General features: G+C 47.8%; 1 protein-coding gene across 4 annotated transcripts in view; it reads right to left on the bottom strand.

The window, feature by feature from the left end:
• elfn2a (extracellular leucine-rich repeat and fibronectin type III domain containing 2a) overlaps positions 1-18126 on the bottom strand; it is a 144403-nt gene that overhangs the window by 99163 nt on the left and 27114 nt on the right. For 3 of the 4 annotated variants that reach the window (XM_029122385.2, XM_029122383.2, XM_034294356.1), the window contains exon 2: positions 7594-7949. The gene's annotated coding sequence lies outside the window, so the exon portion shown is untranslated. Of the gene's footprint in view, positions 1-7593; positions 7950-12945; positions 12967-18126 lie in introns of all 4 variants that reach the window. The other variant, XM_029122384.2, reaches the window with a different exon arrangement.

The raw sequence follows: 18126 nt of genomic DNA, 5'->3' as shown, positions 1-18126 counted from the left end.
GTATTTTTATTTAATAGCATGCATATGTTGTAAAAATGAATGACCTTGGTGGGTCAATAATGGAACATTTAAAATAAAAAATAAAAATTCTCAGTCTCTCTCTCTTTCTCTCTCTGTCTCTCTATGTGTCTTTCTCTCTCAGTCTGTCTCTCAGCCTGTCTCTGTCTCACTCTCTGTCTGCCTGTCTGACTCGCTCATCAGCCCTGCCAGTCTTTATCCCATCAATCTCCAGTGCAGGAACAAGTGCCAACTGTATCCAGAGATACATTTCTGGTACTGGGGCTGGGGCTGGTACTGGGGCTGGGGCTGGTACTGGGGCTGGTACTGGGGCTGGGGCTGGTACTGGGGCTGGTACTGGGGCTGGTGCTGGGGCTGGTACTGGGGCTGGTACTGGGGCTGGTACTGGTGCTGGGGCTGGTGCTGGTGTTGGGGCTGGTGCTGGGGCTGGTGCTGGGGCTGGTGCTGGTACTGGGGCTGGTCCTGGGGCTGGTACTGGGGCTGGTGTTGGGGCTGATGTTGGGGCTGGTGCTGGTGCTGGGGCTGGTACTGGGGCTGGTGTTGGGGCTGGTGTTGGTGCTGGTGCTGGTACTGGGGCTGGTGCTTGTGCTCCTTGGACGGTTGTACATACATACAGCGAAGTGGTGAGCTGTGGGCAATAAAGGACAAGCTTTGCACAGAGGATGAGGAGGGGGTGAAAGGAGGTGAACAGAGTGATTTAACAATACGTCATAAAGGGCAAAACAGAGAGTTAAAAAAACACTCCCCCCTCTTCCTCCCCCCTGCACCTCCCAGTCTCTCCCGCTGCCAGTATGCTTTCTCGTTCTCTCAAGAAACAATGGTTCTCTCATTATCTCAACGGCTGCTTATTAGAACAATAAACCCCCCCCCTCCAACACCCCCCCCCCCAATCTTCCCTTGTCCTACCATCTCCTCTTCTAACAGATTGATTGCTCCTCAACTCACACTGTCGTCAAAGGCACATGAAGATGGCCGGGCCAGCTGTCTGACTGTCCAGACGGAGAGGACGGCGCTGTGAAAGTGATTAGAGTACCACCACCCGTCCATTCAAAGCATTTGTTGTTTAAATGGGGAGGGGGGGGGGGCACAGCAAATACAAATGTGAGACACACATACTCTGTAGGGTAGTGTGTTTGATCTGTTAGACAACTGACAAATCCTTTTATCATCCCATCAGCATCATTAAGGAGGCCCTTAGGATTGTGTGTGTGTGTGTGTGTCGGGTTGTGTGTGCGTGTAGTGCACATACAGGCACACAATCAGCTCCCTCATCTAGCTCCCATTCCACCAGGGACTCTCCTCGTCTGCCCGTGTAAGAGCCCTCTCTCAGTGCGGAGACGCGGACACAGAGGGACTGTCTGCCTGGGTGATGGATGAAGGGACGTGGGGTAGGACAGGAGAAATGGGACGGGAGAGAGGGAGGGATGGAGGAGGACGAGGGAGAGAGGGATACTGAGAGGGAGATGGAGGAGGAGAGACCTGAGGAGTTTCAGGGCAGGCTCCCCTCAGTTGAATGACTCCCCTCAGTTGTCCCTACAGAAAGGACAGAGGGAGAAAGGGAGAAAGGGAGAGGAAAGACGTGGGAGGGGGGAGTTGTCTGAGGGATAGTAGAGGGCTTCACTGTAACATATGGTAAAGGATGGAGGGAGTGCATTAGAGTGGGAGCAGAATGGAGAGATGCCAAGGAAGAAGCAATTATGGAGCAAAAAGGGATGGATGGAGAGGCAGTATAGGGCCAGGAGGAGTTACAGAGGGATGAAGGAGAGGCAGTACAGGGCCAGGAGGAGTTACAGAGGGATGAAGGAGAGGCAGTACAGGGCCAGGAGGAGTTAAAGAGGGATGAAGGAGAGGCAGTACAGGGCCAGGAGGAGTTACAGAGGGATGAAGGAGGGGCAGTATAGGGCCAGGAGGAGTTACAGAGGGATGAAGGAGAGGCAGTACAGGGCCAGGAGGAGTTACAGAGGGATGAAGGAGAGGCAGTACAGGGCCAGGAGGAGTTAAAGAGGGATGAAGGAGAGGCAGTACAGGGCCTGGAGAAGTTACAGAGGGATGAATGAGAGACAGTACAAGGCTAGGAGGAGTTAAAGAGGGATGAAGGAGGGGCAGTACAGGGCCAGGAGGAGTAGAGAGGGATGATCGAGAGGCAGTACAGGGCAAGGAGGAGTAGAGAGGGATGAAGGAGAGTTAGTACAGGGCCAGGAGGAGTAGAGAGGGATGATGGAGAGGCAGTAAAGTGCCAGGAGGAGTTACAGAGGGATGAAGGAGAGGCAGTAAGGACAGATGGAGTCAGACATGTGAGGGAGAGAGGCACAAAATTACAGAGAGAAAGGAGCACACGTCCTTTGAGATCATATGACAGAGAGGAAGTGAAGTCACTAGACAGCACGAGACCGCGGGATCACAGCCACATGTCTTTCTGTCAGTCTGTGAGCAGACAGGGTGCTATGGAACAAACCGAACCCCAGGGACACAGTGGTACTTCCTGAATATCTGCTGAACAGACATGGATCTATAAAACAAATCCTGACAGGTTAAGGACCAGGAAAGGACAGACTGACTGAAAGACTAACAGAGAAATAAAGTTGAGATGGGAACGGGGGGGGGGGGGGGGGGCAACAGAAGTGAGAGAGGGACAACAACAACAAAAAAAACAGGGGAAAAAGTAGAAAGAGAGAGGAACCTAAAAAAATCTAGAGAGCTTGCTGCCTTGATTGTTATGTATCTAGGCGTGGGGATCTGTCATCTGTAATGAAGCACACACAGAACATTTCCTCACCTGTTCCCTCAACCCTGGGCTGTAACCCATTAGCGTAGCACAATGCTACGTGCCATATCCAACTAATGGGGTTAGCCATTTTTCTCTTTCTGCTCCTTTCCGTCTCCCACTCCTCTTTCCCTCTTTCTCTACTCACTTCTGTCTCTCTCCCACTCTCCTCCTACTCCCCCTCTTGCTCATCATTCTACTCCCCTGTTTCTCCATCTCCCTGGGGTTGTGTCTTTCCTCACACTTTTATTGAGGGATAAAAAAAATCCCTCAATAAAATATGAGTCAGGCTGCATCCCAAATGTCCCCCTTCTCCATCAAAAGAGTACTACTCAATGGCAGATCACATCTAACCTAGTACACAAATAAAGGAGGGCCATTTGGGACCTAAAGAAGGCTCATCTCTCACTGGAGGTTGATAATCCTCCTACAGGATTCAATCATCAGCACGCTAATGAGATTAGCGAGGCTAACCCCAAGATCCTCATTCATGGCTAACGCTAGCTGAGCCAGAATACTCATTCATGGCTAACGCTAGCTGAACCAGAATACCCATTCATGGCTAACACTAGCTGAGCCAGAATACCCATTCATGGCTAACGCTAGCTGAGCCAGAATACCCATTCATATCCACAAAGGAGCTTCACCAAGGGGAAAGGGGTAGCGGAGGGCTGCCCAGATCAGGGAGGCTGGTGTGTACTTGACAATCCAGGAAAGCCCACTGTCTGAGGTGAGGTTCACCTGGCTTGGGCCTACCGAGTGTGGGCTTGCCAAAGCAAGAAATGTCCCTGTTTCAATCTGGCCTCCATACTAAAAAGGGAAGGGCAGACTGGGGAGGGACAGAGAGAGAGGAAGGATAGCCCGTGAAAATAGAAAAAATAAAATAAAGAGCGAGAACGTTAGAGAGAGAGAGAGAGAGAGAGAGAGAGAGAGCAAGGGAGAGCGAGATAGATGGCATGCCTGTTAGGAAGCTTGGCAAGGTTTCCCACAGCATTTGGAGAGGCACTGTGTTACCTGCCAACAATTACTATAGCAACCCAGGGAGAAGGGAGGGATGGAGTGATGAAGAGCAGGATAGAGGAGAGAAAAGAATGCCAATACCTGGGGTCGGTTAGTGGAGACAGGCCAGTGGAAAGCACACACAATTCAAACACACACAGCCCCCCCCCCCACCTCCACCCCCACACACATCCCCCCACACACATCCCCCCACACACACCCCCGCAGCGCAGGACAACAACCCCCAAACACACAGACGCTGTTGCAGGAAACTATCGCCGTGAAAATCTGGAGGATTTGTCAAGGAGGACAACGGTGAGGTGACAAGAGGTATACTCTAACACCTAGCCACACACACTCACACACACACACACCAACACACACACTCACACACACTCACACGCTCACAGGCACACTCCCACCGACGTCTATCGTGTCCACTGCGCAGAGCGAGACGTGACATCTAATCCTAGTCGGCGGTCTCATCTCCGCAACCCCCCCCCCCCCCCCCCCCCCCCCCACACCCCCCCGCGCGCCTCGGTTCTCCGGTTCTCCGGTTCTCCTGTACCTGACGACACCTCCCTAAGGCATCGGCCGTCTCCCAGACATCACACGCTAGCAGACGGCCATTCCTCTACATCGACATGTTTGCCATTTAGCAGAAGTGGTTAACCACACCCTGTGCCCTGTCTGGCGCCCGGCATCTGATCCGGCGCTCGGCGGGTACTATTAGGGTACGGGCTCGGCGGGTACTATTAGGGTACGGGCTCGGCGGGTACTATTAGGGTACGGGCTCGGCGGGTACGGGGTTTGGGACGCAGCCACAGACAGACCGCTCAGAGGGAACCAGGACCGTTCGGGTTCACTCGACCAACGCTTTCAGATGGACAAACGCGTTTCAAAGGAAAGCACGTTGTGGGGCTCTCTGTTCATCCGGATGTATGTGTGTGTGCGGTGTTGGAACGGCACTGTGGTCCGTTGTGTTTCAATACAGGTTCAATTGACTGTACCATACACTGGAGGGAGGACTACAGACTAGATATTAGTGACACCCAAATGACACGCCCACAGGTGATCAAGAAAATGCTATATTTATGTTCCTTAATTTGATCAGGCAAGTCATTAAGAACAAGATCACATTTACAATAAGGCCCATACCTGACTACAAAACAGAAAGAAAATAATACATGTTTAACCCCTTCGACACCAGTGCTGCCTGTTGGCGGCCTTTATTTAGATCAATGGCTGTGAATGGCCTTGTTTCCTTAATCGCCCTCCCTCCCACGTCTGTGTAAATATCCTGAAAACAACTTCTGAACAACCAGGTACTGCAGTCACATGGGTGTTGACATTAACCTGCCGTCGGTTTACTTATTCGTTTTGTTTTATTTCATTACTCGAAATGACAGTGTTATTGCTTTCATATGTAATTCGTACAGAAACAACACCAAGTGGCTGTAGCTATCTCACTATTTGGATCTTCTGCCAGGCTACTTAGGAGTGTCCGCAAATGTGTGCTGCTTTTGCAGAGGGAGAGGAGGAAACTGAGGGAGAAAATGGGGAAAAAGGAGAAGAGGAGGAAGTGGAGAGGAGTAGGTGGAGGGTGAGGTGGATGGGGAAGTGGAGGTGGATGGGGAAGTGGAGGTGGATGGGGAGGTGGAGGAAGAGGTGTCCAATTAACGAGGATTGTGTGCTCATTAAAACAAAGTAAACCTGTGATGTAATCTGTTCTTGGTGTTTGTGCTACGTCTGTCTGCTGGAAAATAATCCGATTAATTTTGAGAGTTCTCAGTAATCTACAGCAGCATTCTAGAATTCTATTGGGGTCTACAGGGTTAAAAGGAAATAAAAGTAATAACTGCCTGTACATAAAATACAAATAAAAAAACATTAAAAAACACATAAAAGTTCAGTAAATAATAAAAAGAATAATATACAGTACTCCCCAACAAATAAAAAAAATTGTGTACTATCACAAATAATATAATCTTTCATCCCACGCCGACACATTTGTCTTGCAGTAAAAACTCCAAATTCATTTATGGTACTAGGCATTCAAGCCTGAGCATATTCCACTTAAATGGGGCAAGTAGTTTCACTTAAAACTTCAATGGGAAGCGGTGAATCAATTACAAACCAATCCTGTGTTCTTGTGTTACAATTGTTTTGATGTTAATAAGTGACGTGAGATACGACGGTAGTTTCTGCAAAAGCACCTCGTAAATAAAAAGGAGGGAGTGCCTCACTCATCTTTTACAATGATGTGTTATAAAGCTATGCCCATGGATTGGGTTTTATTTTAATTCAACCCTAATTTAACACCTAAAAGGGACCCTTGTTATGCTTAGATTTCTGATAGTAAGTAGACAAAGGCTTGGTGCATAGATGGTGTAGTGGAATACAGTACCGTTTCATCAGCCTGAACATAAATGTCACAGCCTTTCAAAATGTCCCCAGTATCATTTATAAACAGTGCAGACCACAATGGACCTAAAATCGAGCCCTGAGGTACACCTTTGCGTAGTTCAACAAACTCAGTCTTGACTCCATTAGTCATTTTATCCTGATTTCTGTCAAGAAGACAGTCCTGAAGTCACAAGCGTGCATCAGCCCTGGGCCCTAATTATATCCACTTTCAAATTAAAAGAGGATGGTCAACTGTGTCAAAGGACAGATGAAAAAACAATAAACACGACATCTAAGGCCCTGGCAATATCATTTACCACCATTGTGGTCACAGTACTGTATCCTGGTCTAAACCCTGATTGATACACATCCCAAATACAACAGTAGAAAAGATCACAGCTATGAATTCACCAGTGACTGTAGAATGTTTGCAAAATTCTGAGATCGGGCAATAATTATCAAGGTTGCTGAACCTTCTGCCCTTGTGAATGTGAAGAGTAAGAGTATTTTACGATACTTCTGGAATTCCAGAGGTTAAAAACAAATGAATTATATGGGCCATGGAGTGAGCTGCATATACAAGTACACCAAGCTCCTTGTTAGCTGCCCCAGTGGACATCCTTGTATCTATAGCGTGCAAGGCTTTGAAGACTTTATTTACTGCAAACGGGCGACAACAACAACATTGTACAACGTTTTCTGAAAGACTCTGTGCCATTTGAACAACAGCATTTTGCTCCCTCACACGAGAGTTGGATGCAACGCTCTTTCAAAGAGATTGTCAGCTGCTATAAAGCGTTGATAAAATGTATCAATAAAAGCATCTTTATCCGTAATTGAAAAATGTGGAGCGCTCCAGGGAGGAAAAGAGGGTGAAGAAACATCCTCAATTTTATAATTAATCTTACTGATTTCTAATCCACGTTTTAGTCTGTTTATTAAAAGTCAACAGTGAATTAGCATACTATTTCTGCATTCCTTATGTCAGCTGTCAAAATACCCCCAGACATCAAACTACGATGTTCGCAACTTAATGGCACAATGCATTTACATGTTCCTTATCGGGGCATTTCAATAGATTTTAACAATTGTATGAATGTCCTTAATATAATGTTTGTGTTTCATAACTGCAAATCATTTCTGGGTAGCGTTTTCTAAGTCTTTGTCAGTGAACATTAGCATTCTAACTTGCAATTGCCACATCCAAAATAGATGTTCACAACCTCAACACAACCAGTTCACCTTAGCGACTGTTCTAGCATTAATCAACACGACACTGTAAACATATGATAACGGCAAATAATGACTATGTTAGGAAGTACTTACAACAACATATAAATCCTGGACACACATTCATCCACGTACCAGTGGCTTGTGAGACAGACAGAGAGATTCAATACACTCACCGTGTCCTCTCTCCACACAACTGAAGGAACGGAGAGATCCAAGTGGAAAGAGAGATGACCACCGGGCGAGGGCGAACTGAAAAGAGAATACGGACGAGTAATCGTCAACAGACCCACTGTTTGGATCTCCCCGTGTATGGATGGACAAGAATGGGTGTTGCGGTCTAAAACTCTGGGCCGTAGGAGCCAGTTGTGGCCCCTTGGGGGTCCTTTGGTGGTCCTTTCCTCCAAGGTCCACTCTCAGGGCAGTAATGAGACTGTGTTGGACCCGTCAGTCCTTCAGCATGGCAGCGCTGGGCTTGTGGTGTGCAACCTCTGGTCTTCACCGACTGACTTGGGATTCTTGAAACACAAGGCTGTGGACAACCAAAAGAGGACAATGTTGTTTTCATACATCGGTAAAAGTATCCCAGGGCTAAATTCAGCTAGTCACAACGCCAGCGTTAGGCTTAAAAAACACGTGAGGAGGAGAGAGAGGCGAGAGAGAGAAATGTAATACGTGTGAAGACAGCTTGTGAGATGCAGATTGGCCAGACAAAGCCAACAGACTTTGTTATTACAGCGATTGTATTTTTTTGGTCCATATTTTCACCCTGAATGTCACCATATTCCATGTTTGCTGATTGTGTGAAGTGTACGGGACACTCAGCCGTGTATCCACGGACAACCACTTGCACATTCATCTTCAGCGCCATCTCCATATGAGAAAAACTGCTTGTTTTCAACACGCACTGTCACACGCACACATTGTCAAACACAAATAAACACACACACACACACAACACACAGACAGACATACTCACACAACACACACAGACATACTCACACCCTGCTGATAGACACGTATATTGGAGCAGAAAGTGGTCCCATTTTTTAACATGACCACTACAGCGTCACAGCGCTCAGACACAGGTCACTTGATCTGGAAGATGTCGACATGCAGGTGGAGGTGGGGCAACCATGCAGCTGGAGGTGGGGAAGGCATGCAGGTGGAGGTGGGTAAGACATGCAGGTGGAGGTGGGGCAACCATGCAGCTGGAGGTGGGGAACGCATGCAGGTGGGGGTGGGGAAGACATGCAGGTGGAGGTGGCAGGTACAGTGGTGTCGTTCGTAGAAGGCGGGGTGGAGTTATAAAAGGAAGAAAAGAGAGAGAAGGGAGGAGGACCGTCAGATGGAAACGTATGCAGAGGAGGGAGGAGGACCATTAGATGGAAACGTATGCAAAGGAGGGAGGAGGACCATTAGATGGAAACGTATGCAAAGGAGGGAGGAGGACCATTAGAAGGAAACGTATGCTGAGAAGGGAGGAGGACCGTCAGATGGAAAAGTATGCAGAGAAGGGAGGAGGACCATTAGATGGAAACGTATGCAGAGGAGGGAGGAGGACCGTCAGATGGAAAAGTATGCAGAGAAGGGAACAATGGAGAGAGGAGAACTAGTGCGTCCAGAGTAGTCTGTCTGACTATTCAACAGACGAGGGAAATGTAAGAGATGGAATGAAATAATAACAATTATGTTTCGATCCAACAGTGGCAGCAATCAATATAACACAGAGACCTGTCCACAGAGAGGGAGGGAGGCATTAGGCCAAGTAAATAGGAAAAGGGAAGGAAGAGAATGGATGAGGGGTAAAAGTCAAATCGCAGTTTTGAAGAAGCACAACCAGACCGCAGAAGTAGACAACACTGCTGAGTGGAGGGAACCGATGCAAAAGGAAAGATTCAGGGCCTGGATAAGAGAAAAATAAAAAGGAATGAAGGAGGTAGACTGTGACAGAGGAGGAGGTGAAGAGAATGACAAAAACAGCAGGAGAGAAAAGCGGAGCTGAGGAATTTCCAGAGTATCAGTGAGTTGAACCCCACAGGTGTATAGAGGACAATGTATGTTAGACTACACAGCTATACTGTGGGGGGGCGGGGGGGGGGACACAGACAGACATAAGATAATCATCAAAAAGGAAGGAGGAGGGAATATTAGAGGGTGGAAAAGAGTATAAAGGTGTGACGGGATTATAGCAGAACTGTGAACACCGAGAGTTGGCTGAGATAACCTAGACTGAGAAGGAAGCTCAGAGGAGATCAGATGAACGGGGCACGACAGATGACAGCAAATGAGGAGGAGGGATCAAAAGGAGGGAGGAGAGGAGCGAGGTGGAGAAGGAGATTCAGGGGGAGGTGGCAGGAGAGAAGGGAGGGAAAGCGACAGCAGGGGAGGGAGGAAGGAAGAGAGGGGGGAGATGAGGAAAGAAAAAGGAGGGGGGAGAAGAGGGGGGAGCAGAGGGAGGAAAGAAGGGAGGAGGGGGGAGAGGAGGAATGGAGGAGTGCCTGTTTACCCATCTTTACATTTCTTCTCAGAGAAACACTCCGCTAGAACATTATCTGTCTTTAATCACTCCTTTCTTTCTTTCTTCTTCCATCATGCCTTTCATATCAAACTCTCTTCTTCTCATGTTGTTTCTTACCACATCCCCTGGCTCTCCCTCGTCCTCGTCCTCCTCCATCCCTCCCTCTCTCCCGTCCCATTTCTCCTGTCCTACCCCACGTCCCTTCATCCATCACCCAGGCAGACAGTCCCTCTGTGTCCGCGTCTCCCCACTGAGAGAGGGCTCTTACACGGGCAGAGTCCCTGGTGGAATGGGAGCTAGATGAGGCGACCGTGTGTGCAAGCATGAACACACACACACACACACACTACTGATATCTTACTGGTCAGAACCTGTCTTCAATTGTTTTGTAAAAAAGAAAGTGGAAGGTAATCAAATTTAATCATTAGGATTAATTTGCTTGTATTGATTAATAGTTGCATTGGGTACCTAACAAGGTAGCCTTGGGGAATGGGACTTATCATGAACGGGATGCTCATGCACGCACAGAGAATCACCCACAGGGCCCTGTTTTCATTACCACATTACAATAATGGGATCGGCAACGTAAACAATTGGGAAACGATTGTGATGTCATAATTAGTGGCCAGCCTTTTGACACAAGATGAAGGATATTAACGAGACAACGGAATAGGCTTGGCTCCCCGCGAAAACACACTCACGCTGGAACTTCCGCACACTCATAAGCAGACAGATAAGCCTGGCCTCTCGCCTTTGGGGGGACGACTCTCGTCATTAGGGCAGAGACAAGATTATCTGATCATTATGTACAGTTTCTCTGCGGCGCCGGCCCTCGGGGCCAATCCCGGGGGTGGGGGGGGGGGAGGGGGATGGGGGAGTCCGCCATGGAGAGAGCCTAAATGGACGCATAGTAGCCGATATTAATGAATCTCCCCCATGCATGCTACCTGACTCCGAGCCATCCAGGAATGCTGTGGCACTGCTGAAGCATAGACTGCAACGCCTACTCTGGTTGGAAACAGATGCAGTGAATGGAGTATTGAGAGCTCAGCAACAAACGGCACGCTCCCGGAAAGCTGTACCACTTCCAACTGTAACTGGAAGAACAGTACCCACAGTCGCGGGTTTAAAGCAGCCTTTTTAAAGGCTGTCTGGTTGTACTTATCAGAACGCGCCTGTGTCTCTCTCGTGTCTCGGTGAACAGGGAATGGAGAGGAGTTGGAGTTGTCGCACAACGGCCGGACACAGACAGACACAGTCAGGGCGATTATTTGTCCAGATGCAAATTGTTCTGATTTTAGAAAAGCACATTGTGAATAAAAATACTAGCATGAACGACTAAGGAAGCGTCCTGCCTAGTCGAGCCCCTCAACACCCCCATCTGTCTGTGTACTAATGAACATACACTCACCTAAAGGATTATTAGGAACACCTGTTCAATTTCTCATTAATGCAATTATATAATCAACCAATCACATGGCAGTTGCTTCAATGCATTTAGGGGTGTGGTCCTGGTCAAGACAATCTCCTGAACTCCAAACTGAATTTCAGAATGGGAAAGAAAGGTGATTTAAGCAATTTTGAGCGTGGCCGGTCTGAGTATTTCACAATCTGCTCAGTTACTGGGATTTTCACGCACAACCATTTCTATGGTTTACAAAGAATGGTGTGAAAAGGGAAAAACATCCAGTATGCAGCAGTCCTGTGGGCGAAAATGCCTTGTTGATGCTAGAGATCAGAGGAGAATGGGCCGACTGATTCAAGCTGATAGAAGAGCAACTTTGACTGAAATAACCACTCATTACAACCGAGGTATGCAGCAAAGCATTTGTGAAGCCACAACACGCACAACCTTGAGGCGGATGGGCTACAACAGCAGAAGACCCCACCGGGTACCACTCATCTCCACTACAAATAGGAAAAAGAGGCTACAATTTGCAAGAGCTCACCAAAATTGGACAGTTGAAGACTGGAAGAATGTTGCCTGGTCTGATGAGTCTCGATTTCTGTTGAGACATTCAGATGGTAGAGTCAGAATTTGGCGTAAACAGAATGAGAACATGGATCCATCATGCCTTGTTACCACTGTGCAGGCTGGTGGTGGTGGTGTAATGGTGTGGGCGATGTTTTCTTGGCACACTTTAGGCCCCTTAGTGCCAATTGGGCATTGTTTAAATGCCACGGCCTACCTGAGCATTGTTTCTGACCATGTCCATCCCTTTATGACCACCATGTACCCATCCTCTGATGGCTACTTCCAGCAGGATAATGCACCATGTCACAAAGCTCGAATCATTTCAAATTGGTTTCTTGAACATGACAATGAGTTCACTGTACTGAAATGGCCCCCACAGTCACCACATCTCAACCCAATAGAGCATCTTTGGGATGTGGTGGAACGGGAGCTTCGTGCACTGGATGTGCATCCCACAAATCTTCATCAACTGCAAGATGCTATCCTATCAATATGGGCCAACAGTTCTAAAGAAAGCTTTCAGCACCTTGTTGAATCAATGCCATGTAGAATTAAGGCAGTTCTGAAGGCGAAAGGGGGTCAAACACAGTATTAGAATGGTTGTTCCTAATAATCCTTTAGGTGAGTGTATACCATCTATCAGTATACTAATGAATATACAGCATCTATCAGTATACTAATGAATATATACCATCTATAAATATACTAATGAATATATAGCATCTATCAGTATGAATATATCATCTATCAGTATACTAATGAATATATAGCATCTATCAGTATACTAATGAATATATATCATCTTTCAGTATGAATATACCGTCAATCAATATGAATATACCATCTATCAGTGTACTAATGAATATATAGCATCTGTCCACACCTGTACTCCTTCATCCCTGTCTTTACCTCAACAGACATATTGATCCAGGCTGCTGATAACTGATGTGCTGTGCATTACCCATGCTCCCCCACCCCTCCCCCACCCCTCCCCCACCCCTCTCCCTGCCCCTCACACTTTCTCTCACCAACCTTAAACAGCAGCGTCAGTATCTGCATGTCCGAACAGACCAATGGGAGGAACACACCCGTCCAAAGAGAGAGAGGAAAAACATGCACAGAATTAGTGTCATCCTCTGATCGATACCTGGTCTAAGTGATAGATTACCCATAGTGCATTGGGGGGGGGGGGGGTGTCCAATGAAGGGATTGACATGGTCTTCTGATGTGGAACAGGCAGGGATCATTGAACGTGGAGGGAACGGGCTAAGTGGCTAGGGAAGCCAAGAGTAGGAGAAAAGGGTACAATGTTGAGGGCTGAAATGTTGAGGGCTGAAATGTTGAGGGCTGAAATGTTGAGGGCTGAAATTCGAAAAGATACGTCCATCTCCATCTTGCTCTCACTTTCTTTTCATTTTGAGAAATAAGTACCAGGCCACGTTAAGACTGCTTCTGACAAACAAAAACAGCATGAAACACACACACTCTTGAATGCACATACCTGCACACACACACACACACACAAATACAGACACAGAAAACCCAATAGAACACACAAACACACGTCTCCGAATTAAAACGTTTCTGACGTTAATCTCTCGTTTCGAGACTCGCCGTGATCGAACACGCTAGGACACACCCACATGTTGATCAGACGCTTCCCTGGAACTTACCACATGACCACCTTGCTTGACACTCCCCCACAAGGCCAGAGACACCTCAAACGTGTGGGTGTGTGTGTGTGTGTGTGTGTGTGTGTGTGTGTGCGTGTGTGCGTGTGTGCGTGCGTGTGTGCGTGGCTGCACTGCAGTAAACCTCACTAGTCGTCTGGACAACACGGAGGCCGGACCGGTATTGGGTCATTACGCTTCTGTCTCACAGGAAGGCTGCGTCAGGGCCGCTAGATTTAGCACCAGAAATTGTCAATTCAGCTCCTGCCCAGGTGGGACCATCTCACAGCGGAGTGGGGGGCATCTAGGACCAGGGCCCTACTGGAGAAGGGAAAACCATGCCTTAAACAGCCCGCCTTCGCACCGCAAAAGGCCACCGCCGCCGACACCGACGATCTCGCCATGTGGCAAATACTCGAGGGACGGCAAACGTTCCCAGATCGCGATCACCACTTGGAACACAGAATTAAATGTACACCCTGGTCTTGGCATGGCTCTCAGAGTACTGCCATTCTCTGCCATTCTGCCATTCTCCAGGGAACCTTCTCCCTCCACACCAGGGAATGTAGGTTGGATCCCATGCCCAGGATGGAGTCGCCTATCGGGGCATGGGTTTGCGGGATGGGGGGCTTAGCACGTGGTCCATCCATCCCTCCATCAATGGTCCCTCAATCTGCCCCGCTCTTTTACTCGCTCTCTTCCAGGCTCTCTCCATCACTCTCTTATTCCATCCTCACCTTTTAGTTTACTATTACACACCGGAGGTTGAAAATGAACACACCCCCACACACACATACCCACACACACACACACACACCCACACAACACAACCATACACGCTTTATACTTGGCATCCATGTGGTTTAAACCTAATTTGCATACAGTGTGTGTCTGGCCTATTGTCAAGCCCCGTTCCACTAGCTGCACTTGCATACTCATTTGCATGGACTGTTTGTTGTTTGCTGATTTGTCGATTCCCTCTAGCTCTTTAATCATTGGACTGGCTGACCTCTGCCTAATGGAGTTGGCACGCCCAATGATACGCTCCGTTTCTCTAAATACCACCCCCCCCCCGGCCAATCGGTTCGCTCGTTGTTAATAGGCTGCCAGTAACGGATAGCTCCAGTGCTGGAAAATGAAGTGTCATGGTCATCCCACCACCCCCCCCTCCCCCACACTGTTGTTATATATTACCAGTCGGAAGAAGTCGCCACAAGACACTGACTTAATGTTCCCATTATGGTTGAGGTGAAGAGACAGGGAGGGTCAGCTGATCCTGGATCTGTGCCTGGGCGACGTCTAGCCAAAAGATGACATACGACCAGCGGTTTCTTCCAGTGTAGGACGCGCCGGATTATAAAGGGAGCACATAACCTGTCATAAACATGTCTTGATCAGATATGGCCAGCTACAACACCCTGTACATACAGATTAGAAAAGTCACAGCAACACGAAAAATTACGTTATTCCACTGACGACACAATGTCGTTTCCAAACATTCGATTTCTCCACGCTCCCTTTCCCGGTGCGTGCTATAATTCACACACACAGACACACACACACACACACACACACACACAGACACACACACACACACACACACAGACACACACACACACACACACACACACAGACACACACACACACACACAGACACACACACAGACACACACACAGACACACACACACACACACTATTTTAGAGCAAAACATTCTTGTCTAGCGGCTAGACTTATAATGGTGTTTTGGCGTAACGAATACCTTTCCCGACTTTTCACGAAAACGTATAAACTCGCTTTGGTGAGTGTGGGGATCGCCTGAGAGGCAGAGGTGTGAGCAGATTGGATGTGCTATCGTTCTGTTATAATCCCCTCAGACCTTTGCACACTTCACCTCGCTCCTTCCCTCTCTCACATGATTTCTTCCTGTCTTCCTTTCTCCCCCTCGCTCTCTCTGAATTGAACGCAATTAAACAAACGCGGTACCTCTCACTAGGGGAGTCACGCGAGTCGACGCGTGCACGGACGCACTCACTCACCTGGGGACCTCACCTTGGCAGGCGACCGACCCGAGAAAGGGAGTCGTCAGAGGGAGTCGTCAGAGGGAGTCGCCAGAGGGAGTCACGAGAGGGAGTTGACAAAGGGAGTCGACAGAGGGAGTCACCAGAGGGAGTCACAAGAGGTAGTTGACAAAGGGAGTCACCAGAGGGAGTCGTCAGAGGGGAGTTGTCAGAGGGAGTCAACAGAAGCGGAGACTTGAACCAAGAGTCTGGTGGTTCAATTGGTGCAACAAAAGACCACCACTCCATCCAGGAGCACGGTTCACATCATTCATATATAATCAATATAAATATATATATATATAAAAAGTCCTAATGGTTAGAATCTGACGGCGTATTCTTCATCGAGACCCTAACAGCACAACCGTTAGTGCTTCTACACGCACGTATTAACGAATTGACCGAGTCTGACTCAAGCTGCGGGCGAACCCCGCCGAGAATCAATTAAGAGTGCAGAGAGATGAACAGCGACGCGTAGAGACAGTGGGGCAGGACATGGAGGACACTGCCGAAGCCACATCCTAACTAAAGTATAGACAGGCATGTCAAACACATTGCCTTCTTTAATAAAAAAAACAACCACACACACACACACACACACACATCAAATACAGCATACGCAGTATGCTAATTCCATGCTAGCTGTGGGATTATTCCAGAAAGTCTTGTTGTTCTGCCAGCTAGCCTGGGGAAAGTGGGGTGAGTAGGCAGCAAAAGACAAGGCCCACCCATAAACTGTGTCTGTCTGTGTGTCTGTTTGTCTGTCTGTGTGTGGGTGTTTGTCTGTCTGTGTGTGGGTGTGTGTCTGTCTGTGTGTGGGTGTGTGTCTGTCTGTGTGTGGGTGTGTGTCTGTCTGTGTGTGTGTGTGTGTGTGGGTGTGTTTGTGGGTGTGTACAGGCTGGCCCACCCACCGGTCAGAGCAGGTGTGTAGTACACGCCACATTAGTCCCCAGGGATGTGTGTCGGCGACACCTTCCATTATCACCTCAATGTGTGAGTGTGTGAGTGTTTATGTGTGTGCGCGTGCGTCCAAATCACCGGAACTCCAGCTCATCCCATGTCCCCACCAGCACCTAGAAAGGAACATCTGAAGGACCCGTCTTTGGAGCGTGTTTGATTTCCGAGTTTGTTTCTGAGGTTGGACAACGCGGATGTTTCATCTCTCTCGACCGTTACAATAACAATTAAATACTCTCTTCCTCGCTCTCTCGCTCCCCCTCTATTTCTGTCTCCATCCTTTCTGCACATCCTCTGTTCATTCTTTCTTTATCGTCTCTTTCCTTCTCCATCTTCTCTATTTGGACGTTGCTCTCACCAACTTCACCGTTCAAAATATTGTACCAGATTCTTTCACAGCCTTTGTTCCTTTCTTATATTTTTCAGTAGTGTTACAATGTTGGTCTCTCTTTTAGTTAAGTTCAACAACTCTCTTTTTAAGTAGCATTGGAAAGGTCTCTCTCTTTTAGCAGCACTGAATAGGTCACTGTCTCTTATTAGTGTTGATAAGTGCATCTCTCTCTCTCAGTAGCATTAAATAACTATTTTGCCTTTCAGTAGCGTTTAATAAGTGTCTTGACTTAGTAATGTTAATTGAGTAGTTCTCTTTTTGTCGAACCGAAAAAGTGTCTCTCTTTTAGTCACAGTGAATATGTCTCTTTCTCCCAGTACTGTTGAATAACTCCCGGCTGTTGGTAGCATTAAATGCTGACCGTGCTGTGGCCCTTGGAGCCTTTGAGAGGAAATGGAGAGACAGAGAAAGAGATGGAGGGAGAGGTGGGGGAGAGGTGACCAGAGATTCAACGGCTTCCACAGAGTTCCGTTAGATCTGTGTGGATCCCGACAAGACATAACTCCCCGCCACGTGCACATCGACAAAACCAAACTCTGTAGTCGCGTATGCATGTGTGTTTACACTTATGTGAGTTAACAGCCTGTGTGTGTGTGTGTGTGTGTGTTTCAGTGCATTCGTCAGTGAAACTGTCAGTGTGGCTTCCAGGGTTGTTGGAGAGGGCTGGAGGCCTGCGCGGCCGGTTGTAATTTCTTTTTTCCATTAGCACTGCATGCCTAATCAAGCTCTACACAGAGATGTTCAGGCCCACTCCATCATTCATGAGACGCTGCACCTGTGACGGGTTCCACCGTGTTGCTGTGGGGCTGGTTTGGAACCTCAGAGGCCGGCATACAGGTAAACACAAACACAAAGTTTTCTAAGCGGTCTTTGTTAATTTATACAAAAATTATATAAAAAAAAACCCACTTGCTGTGCTATTAATTCATGAATATATGAGTTTTGGTTTGCTTAATTTATGAACGTATGTGTTTTTCGGGTTTGACCCAGTTTAGGCCAGTCCCCTATGGCGCATGTTAATTTGCCTCTCGTTGCCACCGAAATGTGGCTCATGCCGCTAATTGTTACCACGGTGACTCATTTGTTGTGTTTTGTGAAAGGTCTTGTGTTCTGGTTGAGCGTACTGTAATTACGCT

The sequence above is a fragment of the Esox lucius genome, chromosome 9 (assembly GCF_011004845.1).
Source record: "Esox lucius isolate fEsoLuc1 chromosome 9, fEsoLuc1.pri, whole genome shotgun sequence".
Taxonomy (NCBI): Eukaryota; Metazoa; Chordata; class Actinopteri; order Esociformes; family Esocidae; genus Esox; species Esox lucius.
The sequence above is the reverse complement of the archived record's forward strand: the minus strand, read 5'-3'. Positions and strand labels throughout refer to the sequence as shown.